Raw genomic sequence first — 17,111 nt, forward strand, 5'->3', positions numbered from 1 at the left:
GAGACAACCTGCGAGTTTTAGTTCAAACATGTCACTGCGGCAGTCTGGCAAAGCGAAAGATTGCAAGATCAACTTCAGTCTATCTTGGTACTTGCTACAACATAAAAAGTAAGGTATTTTATCCTTGGGAGAAGGCGTCATGAGAGTGTTGGACTAAATATTGGAAGTGTTTAATTACACTTCCAATTACACTTGGGGCTCGACACCGCATCGAGAATGCCACGCTTACAGCCCATGTTTTTGCAGGTTGCCGTCACCTGGGTATTCTGTTCTGGTCTGCTCAGCTCTTTCCGACTCGCAGCCGTTTCAGCGCCTTTCGACGAGCTGCTGCCGACATCATTCCTACCAGATGTGAACGGAACCGTCAGCGTCAGCTGGAAGCCGATGTCTGCGACAGTGCCTACTGCGGCTTCCTGGGCTTTGTGTCCCGGCGTGATCGGCTCCGGTCGACTCACAGCCGATTCACTGCCCATCAATGAGCCGCCTCGGGTGCCATCAATGCCAGATCTAGACGCCACGAACTACCTCGTCTGGCAACCAAGGTCGGCAACAGCGACGCTGGGAGCGCGCACCGCGGGATATAAATGCCAGTCTGGTGACTCCCACTTCGGGCTCGACACCGCATCGAGAATGCCACGCTTACAGCCCATGTTTTTGCAGGTTGCCGTCACCTGGGTATTCTGTTCTGGTCTGCTCAGCTCTTTCCGACTCGCAGCCGTTTCAGCGCCTTTCGACGAGCTGCTGCCGACATCATTCCTACCAGATGTGAACGGAACCGTCAGCGTCAGCTGGAAGCCGATGTCTGCGACAGTGCCTACTGCGGCTTCCTGGGCTTTGTGTCCCGGCGTGATCGGCTCCGGTCGACTCACAGCCGATTCACTGCCCATCAATGAGCCGCCTCGGGTGCCATCAATGCCAGATCTAGACGCCACGAACTACCTCGTCTGGCAACCAAGGTCGGCAACAGCGACGCTGGGAGCGCGCACCGCGGGATATAAATGCCAGTCTGGTGACTCCCACTTCGGGCTCGACACCGCATCGAGAATGCCACGCTTACAGCCCATGTTTTTGCAGGTCAGTTACCTCAGCCATGCTGCTACCATAAAAAGTAGCAATTATTGCCTTTTCGCGGTGTCGTGCCCACCAGAGCTTACCGATGTATTGAAACGACTGTCATCTTGCCTGTCTAGTGCATGTTGTACTTTGTTCGACCTTTTGTTATTGCTTGCTGGCGACGTTGAATTAAACCCTGGGCCTATGTCGAAGTCTGAGGCTGACACATTTGCGCAGGCTCTGGAAAGTGTACGTGAGCTCAAAGATGGATACGCTGCTTTAGTAACTCAGCATAATGCAGTCCTCGACGAAATGAAGCAACTTAGGCTAAAGGTCGACGCGTTGGAGAAGGATCATGCCGCCCGGCTTACGGCCGGGGACAGCGCAGTACCTGCTTTTCGCGATATGTCTGAACAACTGAAATCTGCTGAACATGAAATTAAGCGCTTAAATGCAAAGGTGGTGTCACTTGAGCAGGCAGGGGCTTCGGCAGCTGCCACTGCTCCGGCCGCACCTGCAGACACACTGCGCGGAGTGACAGATCAGCTGATGTCGATATCTTCGCGATGTGATGAAGCGGAAAACAGGATGCGTCGATCCAACCTCCTGTTCTTCGGTTTAGAAGACCATGCTAATGAGGATTGGGCAGCTTCCGAAGAGAAAATTATTAAGTTCTGTTCTGAAAAGTTACAGCTTACACTAACAGGTACACAGTTTGAACGGGTTCACAGGTTGGGTAGACATGATAAAGAAAAGTGTCGACCGATCATTGCCAAACTGACCCTTTTTAAAGATAAGGAGCAAATCTTGTCACGTGCACGTAACCTGAAGGGAACAGCGTTTTCAATGCGCGAGGATTTTTCATTAGCAACGCGACAGATTCGCAGGAAGCTAATAGAATTCGCAAAAACTCAAAATAAGCCATTTAAGCTTCTAGTAGACAAGCTGCGCATCGAAAACGTAAGCTACGTCTACGACGCCATCACTAAGACCGTTGTACGCTCACGCAGATAGCTAGAAGTAAACACACGAACATCTAGCCAGCAAAAGCTGCATCAGCCTTGCACTCCTCTATCACTAACAATATCATTCACTAATATTAGAAGTATCCTTTCCAAACGTGACATGGTCTCATCTTACATCGATGATAGCCTTTCTGATATTCTTGTCTTCACCGAGACGTGGCTGAACGCTGACATCAATGACAGCGAAATTTTTTCTTGTGCCAACAGCTACAACATCTATCGATGTGATCGTATAGACAGAAGGGGTGGTGGTGTTCTTCTGGCCATTAAAAGATCCATCACGTCATACGCCATCACTTCAAATTCTAAGATTGAAATTGTCTGGGTAGGTTGCACAATTCATTCCAGAAAAGTGTTGCTCGGCAGCTGTTATCGGGCTCCTGATTGTCATCATTCCTTCTTAGATGAGTTGCGCAGCAGCATTAGTGCTGCCATTGAAGTCTGCCAGGCTCGCACTGTGTATCTCTTCGGCGATTTTAATCTACCCTTTATTGACTGGGAGGAGCTGTCGTCCTCTTGTAAACACTCAGCTGACTTCATTAACTTAACTTTAGACTTTAATTTTGCTCAGGTTATTACTCACCCAACACGCGGTTCGAATACGCTAGACCTCATTCTGACAACTGCACCTGAAACAATTAACCACATAGACTATTTGAATGGATTTAGTGACCACAAATTGCTACAAGTAGCTCTTGCTATCCAGCCGCCATTTGCAGGAACTGAATCTAAGAAAATTAGGGATTTTAATAAAGCCAACTACCATGCCATTAACACGGAACTTACTTCCTTTTCTGACAACGTGTTACTACCTTCTTTTTACAGTCGCTCAGTAGAAGAAAACTGGGTTCTTTTCAAAAATAAGATTTAGGCATTAATAGGAAAACACGTGCCTTTGATAACGATTACTAACGATAAAACGAACCCATGGTTCAACAAGTCTCTGCGCAGACTCAGAAACAGAAAGAAGCGGCTCTATAGGTCAGCGAAAAATTCATGTTCACAGTCTTCTTGGGAAACGTATGAGGAATGCCTAAAAACATATGGCCACGAAATTGCAACTGCCAAAAATAAATACTATTCCCAGGACTTACCATCACTCCTTAAATCTAATCCGAAGAAGTTCTGGAAAGTAATAAGCCCTGATTACGACGATAACTTCATTTCCTTGCATGATGAAAATAACACTCCTTTTGCCGACACTGATTGTCCATATGTTTTTAACTCATTCTTTTCATCTGTCTTTACTAGTGAAAACGACCATCTTCCCGAAATTCTCGAACGAGATTACTCATACATGGCACCCATCGATATCACAATTGAAGGCATTTCTAAAATCATACAAAATCTGAAAATGTCTTCGTCTTCTGGTATTGACGATATAAATTCTAAAATTTTAAAGAACACTATATCTTCCTCTAGTAAAATCCTATTCCACATTTTTCGGCAGTCACTAAATACGGGTTTGTTGCCTACTGACTGGAAGATAGCGAAAGTAGTGCCAGTCCATAAAAGTGGGAATAAAAGTTCACCTGGGAATTATCGCCCCATTTCCTTAACATGCATCTCTTGTAAGATGCTTGAGCATATCTTAGCCTCTAACATTTACACTCATTTAGAATCTAACAAATTCTTCTTTTCTAACCAGCATGGGTTTCGAAAGGGTCTTTCTTGTGAGACTCAACTTTTCGAATTTACTACCGACTTGCATTCTAACATGAATAGTAATCTACAGACAGACTGCATATTCCTTGACTTTGCAAAGGCCTTCGATCGTGTTGCTCACGGCCGCTTGATTTTAAAACTATCATCGCTAAAACTAGATTCGCTTACACTAACATGGCTCCGTAACTTCCTAACGAACCGGCAGCAATTTACTATCGCAAACAATTACTCTTCATCACTTTGTTACGTTTCATCTGGTGTTCCGCAAGGAAGTGTTCTCGGCCCATTACTTTTCCTCATCTACATTAATGACCTGCCGGACAATTTATCATCTTGTATGCGCATATTCGCTGATGACAGCATTATTTACCGTCCCATCCGCAGCAGTACTGATCATCTTGCCCTTCAACAAGACCTAGAGCGTATTGATGAGTGGTGCAATACCTGGCAGATGACATTAAACGTTTCCAAGTGCAAACTAATCACTTTTAGTCGAAAACATCATAACTTTAGTGGCCTATACAAAATTGGTAACAGCATTGTGGAACGCGCTCAGCATTATAAGTACCTAGGCATAAACCTAACTCCTAATCTTTCCTGGTCCACACATATCACTTCTATCTGTGCTAACGCATCAAAATCATTAGGTTTTCTACGCCGTAATTTATACAATTCTCCTTCCGATGTACGTAAACTCGCGTATCTTGCTTTAATCCGTCCGCAACTCGAGTTCGCCCCCTCCATTTGGTCACCGCACCAAAAATACCTAATTAACAAGTTAGAATCTATCCAGAACAGAGCCAGTCGATTCATTACGCGTAATTACAGCTACCCATCTAGCATAACACAGATTAAACAAGGCCTTGCACTCGAGCCACTAAAAATTCGCCGTGACATTCCCCTTTTATCACTTTTCCACAAACTCATCCACACCAGCATGATGCCATCTGTTCACCTTAATCTAGCTCATCGAACTTCACGCCGACTAAATAACAACTTTAGCTTATCACGCATGTACGGTGAAACCGACGCTTTCAACCTTTCGGCCCTTCCACGAGCGATTCGTTTGTGGAATGACCTACCAGATGATCTCGCATCAGAGCGGGATCACGCAAAGTTCTTAAGCAACCTAAAAAAATATTTATGCACCGAAATTTGATGTATGCCGTTTTCGCGTTCACCCGTGCCTACAATGCTGTTACCGGTATGTTTTTTTTTTCTTTTATAGTTATGGCGATGCTTTTTTCACCTGTTTTTATTTTATCGTCTGTGTACAGTTATTTGCGTAATACTTTTTCGGCAGTTATAATATCTTGTTAAACTGTTGGTGTTTAAATAGTTGCTTTATATTATCTTTTGTGTAACGCCTTCAGACACTACACTTTGCTGTTTTAGTATATTTTGCGTTTCTCTGTTCGTGTGTTCACTTACATTTGTAATAATCAATATTTCACCTATGTGTATTTCTCTTATGTACATGCTGTATTGCCCCCCTTACACAATGTCCCACGAGGGCGCTGTAAGGTACTCATAAATAAATAAATAAATAAGTACATTGCGAGAGAATATTTTGATTAGAGTGGGGTAGTGAGTCCGGAAGTATTACGAGAGGACAACGAAGTCCCACAACCCGGAGAGCACGAGACAGTGACCTACACTCTAGGGCCAAGGCTGTTGTTACGTAGCCCTGCTTTTAAATAAACCTCCTTACACTTTGGCGAAGGTGCTGGGTAGTCTCCCAACCTGGAACTGCTTCCAGCGCCCCCAGCGATGCCGGAAGAAACCAGCACCCAAGACCCCTCTCAGACTCAGCCCACCTTCTGTCCCGGCGTGCTGCCTCAGCGTCACCCACCGGTATTCAGAGGGACTGATGACCAAGACGTCGAGGACTGCTTGGCAACTTATCAGATGGTGAGCGCAGTCAACAAATGGGACGATATGATTAGGCTGACCAATGTCTTATTTTAGTTGACCAGCATCGCCATTCTCTGGTACTGAAATGACGATGCGGAGATTCATAACTGGGCCTCCCTCAAGACCACTTTTTCGGAAATCTTCGGCTGCCCCGCGCTACGCCAGCGCCGCGCAGAACACCGACTTTGTGACGCGCTCAACAACCTGGTGAGAACTTCACCAGTTATACTTGAAGACGTCGTCGACTTGTGTAAGCGTATGACTTAAAAAGTTATAATTATACGCTGTGTTCAGCCAAAAATTTGCCGTTTTGTCAGTGTGTGCTTTTCGAAGCAACCTGTAGCACTTTCGGGACGTTAAGGAACTTGCAAAAAGTAGTACACATTGACCCCATATGTGGCAGCTACAGGCAGTACCGTTTATTCTGTCCATTCCTTGACTTACAACCCCACAACCAAACAAATAATGCAGCATGTCGTTCCAGACAGCGTTACTTGCGGGACGTGCTTATTTGGGAATTTTTTAAGAATCCCACCTCTCCCAAAGAAATTTTAAAGTAAAGCTCAAACTAAAGCAATGCCCAAAAATGAGTGCTTCTCGTAGATTTTGAGAGTTAAGGAAAGCAGAGCTATTTGCCCCAAATGCCTGCGACTTCAATGGCAACAGGATGGCCAAATTCCATGCTGTTAATAGATGCAGAGAAAAACACACTGAACCTAAAATATGTGAAACTTTGTGTATTCAAAGTTTTACTTCTTCATATCGTAGCAGGGATACTCCATGGTAATTAGTTGGAATTCATGCTATTTGCCTGCAGTCTGTGCCAAAATATTCTTAGAGCCATAGCCACAATACTTTTTCTTTGTGAGTAACCAAAATGTGTATTCGGAAAAATCAAGAAAAAGCTGCTTCCAATTGAACAGGTGCGTCTATATTTTACTTTCAAGGACAATTGTTTTTCTTGCGAAGCTAACGATGACGCTTCAGGGACTTGTTTGTATGGCATTTTTTATTTTGTTGCAGCGCAATGCTGAACAACAGGTACAACAGAAAGGCATATTTGACATGCACACAGTGTTAACTACTAACAACAGATTTCTTTCCCGTTCTCGTCACTATATTTACCTTGAAAGCGTCATACAACACGTGTAAAGGCTCGGTAAACATGAACTAAAGAAAACCCGGAACCACATGCATGTGTACACACGTGTACATGTCTCAATGTGTGTGGCTAAAAAGCCACACAGATTGAGACATGTACACGTTCAATGCGAACGAAGATAATCAAGCTCTTTCTTTCGAGGATAATGAAATTGAAGGCTTACTGATGCATGCGTCACCAAAAATTGATATGTTACTAGTGTCTATTGTTTGAACGCATTATCTCGCACCTGCTTCTATTCATGATAACTGCTTTTTAAAATCTAGGTTTGCACTTGCATCTTTGGCAATGAAGGGAAAGAAAACCGTCAGCAGCCAGGGTATTTAATTTGTTATTGTGTTCTCATAGCCTGTCATTTATACATCTACCAGTTTGACCGATGTAGGACCGTCCACAGTCAAAGGAATCTCGTATACAACACACATGATGCAATCAATGAATTTGTTTTTATGTTCCTTTTCGTATGCAGTAGCCGAAATTCTTTGTGGCCCTGACTTCCTACACAGCCTCATGAATTTATTAGGCATCGAAAAAACAACACTGATGTCACTTCTTCCAGCAATCTTCTGTAATCTGTAGGAGAAACTATGTATGTAGGGGTGACAGCAATCTTTTTCTTTATGTCGGTACTTGTTCCATATACCTGCTCGGAAGCTTTTTGCTGTGCCTTTTTAAGCAGTCCTGCTGTGACTGACACGAGCACGTGGCTCGAGTAACCAAAGCCGCTAAAATGTGAGACTTGCCGTTCGAAGCGATCGTGCATTAGGTGCAGGATAGCCATGTGACGGGAAGATGAGATTCCTTGACATTAATTTTGTGCCCACCGATAACAAAACCTGTTGGTGTTAAGAACCTATGGTAAGTAAGCCACCTTTACCATTTCGTTGCGCGCATAAAAAACTTGCGAAGAGGGGAATTATGAAGGTGTGTTGCAGTAAAGTGCTGAAGAAGCCATGCCAGCACCAAATGCACAATAGCTTCGGACGGCAGGTCTCACGTTTAAGCGGCGCTGGTTACCCTAGCCAAGTGGTAAAATGTTCCAAGAAAGTGGATGGTACAAACACCGACATAAAAAAAGGTTGCCGTCATCCCCTACATACATAGTTTCTCCCACAGAATAAAGATTGCTGGAAGGTGTGACATCAACATTATTTTTTCGGCTCCTAGTATATTGGGGAGCCTGTGTAGGAAGACAAGGCTAGAAAGAATTGCGGATACTGCATGGGAAAAAGAACATAAAAACAAGTTCATTGATTGCATCACGTGTGTTGTATACGACATTCCTTTGAGTGTGGACGGTCCTACATTGGTCAAACTGGTAGATGTATAAATGACAGGCTACGAGAACACAATAACAAAGTAAATACCCTGGCTGCAGAGCGGTTTTGTTGCCCTTCATTGCCAAAGATTAAAGTGCAAACCTACATTTTAAAAAACTTATCATTAGTAGAAGCAGGTGGAAGATGATGCGATCTTTGTTCGCGTTAAACGTCTACATGTCTTTCAATCTATGTGGCTAAAAACTGCATGCCTGTGGTTCCTGTTAGTTCATGTTTACCGAGCTTTTACACCTGTTGTATGACGTTTTAAGGGTGCATATATTGACGAGAATTGGAAACGAATCTGTTGTTGTACGCTAAGGCTGGGTGTGCGTCGAATTTGCCTTTCTGTTGTCCCTGTCATTCAGCTTGCGCTATAATAAAATAGAAGATACCATTGATTTCATTATCGTCAGGCTCGGGCACCCAATGAAATTTGTTCACCGAAATTAAAAGTAGGAACCAGGCATGTCTAGTTGAACTTATCTGAACATGCTCTACTGTCAGTGGTGAAAATGTTGCCAGTTTAAAGACCTGCAAGAAGGCACTAGTTATGTTTTCTAGGGCAAGAGGGCAACATAGTGTGTTACCTAAGGCAAGTAGTCACAGGTGTCGTGGATCGGTAGAAGAAAATTTAGAGAATATAATTGGTTGGAACACTTATGTCACGCACTTCTGAGTCACGAACAACGGCTTATTATTCTGGAAAAGTACCATCATTGCGCTGTGCTTACACTAACCTAAGATGCTGGAACCTGGCACGATAATAATGAACTTCGAGAATGACAAAAATTGATAGGCATGATACTTGAAGAAAAGTGCAGTTAAGGACGGTGAAGAACTAGGCACCATGATGAAATCAGGAAATTTTCAAGCATAGGATGGAGTCAGTTGACGCAAACCAGACATAATCGTAGATTGCTGGGAAAGGCCTTTGTCCGGCAGGGCAAATAATGTGTGTGAAATAGCATTGATGCTTTGTCTTCTCTTCCTGTTCTACATAATGTCTTAATACTGATCAGGTCAAGCTGATTCGTTAAGATGACTAAATTGTTATTTATTGTTTTATGAGTGGTAGGGGAGATGCATCTCCCCTACCACTCAATTTATTATCCTCCTCCATGCTTTTACTCATTGATAAACCATAGGAACGCTTTTCCAGGTACACCTGTCCCCTCAGTGTTCATGTTTCAAATTATATTTCTTCTGCTGTCACTCACCTGTGCCGGGTTTTTTTTTTTCCCTCAACCTCACCTATTCTTCCATTTCCAGTTCTTCCCTGCATCTCCCCTACCACTCAATTGATTATCGTCCTCCAATGCATATACGCATTGATCAACCATACGAGCGCTTTTCCAGGTACACCTGTTTCCCCCCCAGGTTTAAAAATGTTTGTTCTACACTGTCACCCTCCTGCGCCGGTTTTTTTTTTCTCAAACGCGCGTTTTCTTTTTTTTCGTTTTTTTTTTGTTTTTTTTCTCCACACGAGATCCACACCGAGACAGTCCAAAATCCCAGACGCCAGGATACCTTTTTCGGCGCCTTGACCACACAAGGTCTCGCCAATTCTGTACACCGCCGCGACGACGCCTAGGGCGAACTAGTGAGGCTAACGTCCCTTGACGGACCAAGCTGCTCCCTGTCAACCACAAAATTACCCGATGCCTTGATGCTACGCTACTCAAGTCATGCTTTCAACTCGTATTGTGACCTGCACACTGACCGGCTCTTCAGGGACCCCAAACGCACGCCGACCACGACTCCTCCGAATGCTCACTCGCCTCTCGCTCCCCCAACCCCCTCTGACGTTTTTTTTTTAATATAATTTTTTTTTGCCACTTTCTCGCTCTCCCGCTCTCCCGCTCTTGTCCCCTCGTCTTAGAAACCGCGCCTAGCCAGTCAAGCGCCGGCGCTCATTTTCTTTTCAGTCTCTCCCTTTACAGACAGCCACAGCGGACATCGACGTGACGTCACTCCACTAACCCTTTAAAACTAACCCGCCGAGGATGACGAGGCCGCCTTTGACGAAGATAGGTCCTCCTATCGAAACGTTGGCCAGCCTTTCTGAGGCACCTTATCCCTGTTTATAATCCTTATTCCTCGTGTGCTATTCCATTAGTCAGCCATCTTTTTTTGATTTTGGATTTCCAGTTCTTTAGTGAGTTTGTCAAGTTTACAGAATGTGCACGCCATGCAAAAACTCAGTGCAAGTACATCAGACTTGCAAACATCAGCTATTTCATGTCTACCAGGCTTGAATAGCACCTATCCAGCCACTCTAAAATTATGACTGGTGCAACACACTGTGAAAAAAGAATGAAAGAAGCGACATACATACTATATGGTGAAGAACATACACCAAGCAAAGTACCCAGCCATCTACCTTCATACTTGCTTTACAAAAACAATTTGCCTGTGTCATTCAAACTTGCAGCACAATTTCAATCAGAAGGGTTTCAAGATGTACGGGACACATTTTATATATCCTTACTTTAATCAATGCTATTATTGTTGATGCACGATCTTGGTGTTTACAATTGTGTACATAGCGTCTGAAAGGATTAATCATATTCATGTAATCTTTACGGAAAGTCAAGGCGTAATACTCAAATTTGTTTACAGTTTAGTGATGAGACAACGCGACAGATGCGGGAGTTAAAAAGCATCTTGATAAAATGATGTAGAAAGCAAGTCGAAAGCAAGTTTCTACAACCTCTCACAATACCGAGCTATTTCCAATGAGTGGTCTTACATTTCCTTGTAACATGATGCACTGTTTTCACAGACGTAGCTTGAATCGCTGTATCTCAAGTTTTGGAAGTAACTTAACAATGGGGCTATAAGAAGCAGATTTGAAGCCCTACCCAGACTGCACAGCCACTTACTTTCTTTAACACCAACACGTGTAATGAATTATGTCATCCATATGGCACAGTTTCTTATTATATTCCCAAGCATGCATCTCATAATTGCAAGTTATGCAAGAGTGTACCTATGCAATTACTTGGGGACAGCACGAAAAGACGGGAGAAGGGTAGACAACACGAACGCAGGCAAACAATTTTGCTTACAGACAAACATATATATACTAGGCTTGTGTGTCCTGCGTAGTTGCAGCTGCAGGAGAGCGGGACAACGTAAACAACCGCACAGTTGATGAACTGCTGTTCTGCCTCTTGCTACACTTCGCGTCAACGCTAGGTCTGAGTCACTTTTTCGCACAATGTACCGTGATTGCTCGACGTGAACAATAATAGAAAGTTTCCGCTTTCCCGACAGTCTATTTGAGACTGTGACTGACCTTGTGAATTTGATATAATAGTAGCCACCCACTTCAAGCAAATCTTAGACATGGATTCAGAAGCTGTCCTCCACTTGGTGATGCCTCGATTTCTTGAGGACGCTTTTTGGTGTTCCTGTGATGATCTTCACAGCCAAAGAGTGCGCTGACGCGGAAGGCAGAATACCCTCCTTCAAACATTGGGCATAGCTCCAGCACACATAACACTAACCAAAGAAAACCCTGCGGTCCAAAAATGGAAGATCACTATCAAGTGGTAGTTTTTCCCCTTACGTGAACTCATCAAGCACTGCAAAGAAGGCAGAAAAAATCACTCTACCGATTTAGTAGCCTTACTTCACCTAATATAGAGGAGAAAGTTGCCAATGAAGCAAAATAACTTTACTACACTGGTGACCACAATAGCTAGAGTTTTGCGGTTACCTGACAGTGTTCTTGTCTGTGAGAAGTTGCTAAAGCAAGGCTACTCAAGGCCATTTTTTAATGTCTCCTCTACAGTGCCAGGTGTGCTCATGGAAGTAAAACTACTGGAAGGCAAGCTCCAATATCTGGCTTGAAGGTTTTCTGTGGTGAGTATCGTGCTGGGTCTATGCCCCACACTCAACAGTGTCTTGGTCTTTCCTATTAGCGCACTTGAACACTGAAGTGTGTTGTTGCTAGAGAAACACAAGAGAGCACTCCCAGCACCACCACGAAGTGGATGGGAGCTTTCAGACCCAAGTACGGTTGCTTTTAACAGTGTGTTCGCACTGCCTTTTGGCATGCGTTGCCAAGAAGCATTTAACGGAGCTGAACATAGGTGAAGTCTCCAGTCGGAGTACTTCAAGGATGCCAAGGCCTACCACTGCTATACAATATGTACACAAAGGATGCTGTCAATTCAAGCAAATTACCGGGGGAAGTTGGACCTACCTTTTTCTTTTCAGGGCCAAACAAACTGGGCTGGTACAAAAATGTCAACCGGACCAGGCCAAGACGGGAAGTTTGCATCAAGAAGTATGTGCTGGATATGATAGGAAGTGCAGTTGGTGTGGTTTACAACATCCTACTGCCCTGCAGCAGCAATTATGTAGGACAAGCAGCACGATTACTCAAGGACTATCTTAGGAAACACGCACAGACCCTCGACAAAAGATGGGGAAGCAACGTAGCTATTGAGGCTGCTTTGTGCAGTTGTACATCAAGATTTGAGCAATAAAGAATCCTCATGGCAAATGTTCAAAACATACAAAACTCGCAGAATAGCCCCCAGATATGCTAGTGTATAATCACTTACCCATGTAGACAAATTGAGGTATTCAGATGAACTGCGAGAGCGTTCTGAACTGGGTTGGTTGGTGCATGTTTAGGAAGGAGCTGAATTTCGCCACATACAGGATAAAGGGAATATGTTGCTGTGCCCGTTGCCTTCACTTCGTTCAGGCAGTAGTGCTGTTCATTCCCTTCAAAGTGTTCATATATTTTGGTAACCTGTCCACGTGACACAGCTGCGTGCTCAGGCTATATTTTACCTTGTTATGATACCTTCCAACGTCACACACAAATCCGTCGGGGCATCTTCACCTATTATAATAGGCTGAACAGTGGCTAACAGTGAGCTTAACTGTGGTTACACTTAGTTACCATGGAGCCCATGCAGGAGAGTATTAGAGGTTAGTACGCAAGTGTTTTTTGCATACTCATAGAGGCAAACTAGACAAACAATTATTTTATTGGTGCATGTTTTATCTGTTGCCTCAAATCCCGAATTCCGGCGCTATAATGTTTTTTGGACAACACTAATGTGCAATCTAGACAACTATGAAACAATACCACTTTCAAGTCGACGCCTTCATCCTCAACCAATTGGTTGCCACAGGAAAAACAAAACATCATTTATCTTTTGGATTTATATTTTGGACGCGGAGGCACTAAAACGCCTCACAAAGAGCACCCACAACTTCACCAGGGTCATATCACGGGTCGCTAGCAAAAGGGACGGACTGAAAGAGGACAACCTTATGAAAGCATTTCACGCTTTCCTCATCAGCCACGTAACTTACGCCGCTCCCTTCCTCAACTGGAAGCAGAAGGAGCTGAACAAAATCGACACACTAATCAGAACAGGATTGAAAAAGGTCCTAAGCCTCCCTAGAAACACTAGCACGGAAGGACTCCTCCAATTGGGGCTACACAACACGGCAAAAGAACTCTTTGAAGCACAGCGAAACGCCCAAATTAGTCGGCTCTCACTCACAAAGGCGGGCATCGTGATTTTACTAGAAGCAGACATACAGCCCCTCTTCATGCCACCAGAGAAGTCGCAACTATGCACAAATGCCAAGAGGTCAATAACCGTTGATGCAATCCCAAGAAACATACACCCGACCCACAACGAAGGGCGGAGAAAAGCGAGAGCGAAGGCAATCCTTGGCAACATTAATCGTAACGAAACGCAAGTCCTCTTCGTTGACGCGGCCAGATATTGGAATCGAGGCGCATACGCGGTCTTTGTGGTGGACGCCCATGGATCATTCGTCAACGCAGCCATGCTGGTTACCAACTTCACTTACGAAGCAGAAGAAATGGCCATCGCGGTGGCCCTTCGAAGTTGCAAAGAAGCCTCCGTCATTTACTCGGACTCAAAACAGCCATCAGGAGCTTCTCGGTGGCCCTCGTCCCTAGGAAAGCAGCTACGGTGGTCAACAAAATCTTCCAAGAAACGGGAGGGGATAACCTCACGTCCCCACGCATCACATGGTTCCCGGTCCACATGGGCAACATTTCCGGACCTCCTGACTGTAATCCGAACGAGCGGGCACACCAACTAGTGCGATAACTCACATTCCGCGTCTGTGGTCCGCCCCCTCGCTTCAACCCAGCCTGGAGGGATTTAGACAACAAAGACCCGCTTGTATCATACCACGAAATCACTTCAAATCATAGGTTAGCACGAAGAATTTTTCCTCCTCCTCACCAAAACCTCAAAAAAGCACAGGCCGTCACTTACAGACAGTTGCAGACTAGGACATACATCACACCAACAACACTAAGCAGGATCAATCCTGACTTTCCTACTGCATGCCCACACTGCGGCCACGAATACAACAACTTCGAACACATGCTCTGGCTGTGCCCTGCCAACACGGGCACGGACTTTCCTGACCAGTCCTCCTGAGACTCAGCGCTCAGAAGTACAGAGCTCATCGCTCAGCTGAAGGCTGTCCAGAGGGCCCGGGCCGTCGCCGAAGGACTCTGTCTACCGGCCCCGACCTGGGGGGAGCCACCGGATCGATTGGCGGGGCCTCCGGCCCCGCTTTCATTCTTTCTCCTCAGGACCTCAATAAAGTTCGTACTCACTCATCTTTTCGATGCATCTGCAACAATTATTATACTTGTATAGACATTGTCATTCCACCAACATTTGCAGTCAATGTCCATTAGGACTGCACATGCAAGACTGATATACGGTAGAATGGCACAGCTTACCAGAACAAATAGCACAACGCAAGACTGCTTTGCCACTGGTGTTGCAAGCAGGCCCCCATGGCTGAGAAACTGAATGCAACGCGGCACGCAGACATCCTTCACTGGTGCAACAGTTGCAAATGAAATATTGATATCAGTTACTTGCTGACCGGTCATCCAAAGCGAAGCGCAAACATTTTTGTATACAATTACAATATTGCATATAAGCTCGTCACTGAGTTACTGTTATTGCTGTGAGATAGCTTACAGTATTTTATAAAGTGCTAATGGCCTCGTTTAATTATTTGCAAAACTTTATGAAGCACCTTCTATTCGAAAAATGAGCTCACAAAATATTTTGCCCTGGATAACTTACAACACATGCACGAACTTTAGAATAATTATTGCAGTGATGCGTGTAAGCTGAAAATTATTCTATGCAACTCGAGACAGTAAGTGTGAACCTCCCGTCAACATCTGTGTTGACATATATTTTGGTTGGTTTTGTACTTGTTAGTAATATATATCACTTTAGAATGTCCATAATGCACGTTTGGCCACCGCTATTCTATGTCAAGGTTACATTAAAAATTACTGTTTGCGTGCATTTATTTTTCAATTACGGCCGCGTATGGGCAGAATTTAAGCGGCAATTCTCCCTCCCAGTATGCGGGATATGCTCACGTACTGCGTCAGAACGTTAATCGTCAGTCTGGTAGCTGTAAAAAAAGACGAATACAGATTGCCAGGTAGAAAAATAATCCGTTTCTTTTGCAACGACCCTTAACGGGTATCACGCAGACAACTTTCAATTGCGATCGTGCACGACGCTCCACCGTCATTTCATTGTAATGAAGTGGCATGCACTTTGAACATGCTCTTCGAGGTCTTCATACATGAGCAATCTTCCAATCCCGGGTGTGAACACTGCGATTATGCACGCCTAGCCAGGGCACTGGGTCCGAAGCTTATAATAATGGGTAAAAATTTCACTGTGATGCAATGCGTCACCGAATATTCGTAACATAGCGTTCCACCGCGTCCGGAGAGATTACAAAGGGGTACAACGCCCTCACTATATTTTGGAACGCCGAGCACACTGCACGACACAGTACTAACTGGAATGCTAACGTCAGTAAACCAGCGGCTACATACAGACGACAACGGAGCTGCTAGAGGCGTCAACGCCGCTAATATTGCCTACGCGTCTCAGTTGTAATGAGTATGCATTCAACACAACAAATGCAACTCGCAATGTCGCTTTGTCTATCCTCATTACCAAGGAATCTCGTGAAAGAGCGTGCTCACACAAAACAATTGAGCCGATCATCCGCCATCGCGGAGCATTTCGCACGCGCGACGTGCACCAACAACGAAAAAAGGACACTTAAATCACTTACTTGTGTAACAATAAAGCGCCTATTCCTTTCTATTTAGAGTGAAATCACAAATGCGGCAGGAATACCACCTCCACCGTCTGCCATTAGCAGCCGCTCCAACGTTACTAGACTAGGTAGTCTAGTAATGTTGCAGCCGCTAGTACGGTCGTTTGTGCCGGAGAAATGCAACCCAGCGTGTACTGTCTCCAACCCCTTTATCCCCCACCCCAGTGTAGGGTAGCAAACCGGAAACTGACTTCTGGTTAACCTTCCTGCCTTTCCTCTCTCGCTTGCTCTCTCTCTCTACGGACGGCTCTCTGAATTTAAAAAAACGGAGCTCACGTCCGTCTTTTTTACGTAGAATCCCGCCGTTTTTCATAAAACAGAATTGCCCTTCACAAGAAATTACGGACGGCTCCGTCTGTGACTGGAACGCCACCTTTGTTACCAATGCCTGTGTTTTTGTAGCGTTAGCTACACTGGCCTAGCCAAGCCCGTTTCGCGCGGCACATCAAGAGCTGTGCTGTGCATGCGCAAGGATCAGTAATGTCACACGGCTTGCGCACCGGAGCCACCGGAGCCGGCACCTCTCGCGCACTCCGCCGCCGCCGCGCGCGACTCACCGCCGCCGGTCTGCGCATTCCAGAGGAGTGACGTCGTAGCCGTGGTAGACGCACTGGCGCCGGCGCGCGCTCGCTGTGGAGTCGCCGTCTGACACTGCGCTGGAGCCGGAGCCGCTGCGCTTCTGACTGGCGTTTGCCAGTGTGGTATAGCCACGGAGAAGGAGAGCGCAAATGCTGCTCAACAGCGCAGAAGAACGGAGAAGCTTGACTCATCGGATCCCGA

General features: G+C 45.1%; 1 long non-coding RNA gene across 1 annotated transcript in view; it reads left to right on the forward strand.

The window, feature by feature from the left end:
• Positions 1-5,297: 5,297 nt before the first annotated feature.
• LOC125940081 (uncharacterized) overlaps positions 5,298-17,111 on the forward strand; it is a 37,020-nt gene continuing 25,206 nt past the window's right edge. Inside the window, exon 1 of the long non-coding RNA XR_007463323.1 lies at positions 5,298-5,864. This is a non-coding gene — a long non-coding RNA (uncharacterized LOC125940081). The remainder of the gene's footprint in view (positions 5,865-17,111) is intronic.

This window comes from Dermacentor silvarum, chromosome 9, assembly GCF_013339745.2.
Source record: "Dermacentor silvarum isolate Dsil-2018 chromosome 9, BIME_Dsil_1.4, whole genome shotgun sequence".
Taxonomy (NCBI): domain Eukaryota; kingdom Metazoa; phylum Arthropoda; class Arachnida; order Ixodida; family Ixodidae; genus Dermacentor; species Dermacentor silvarum.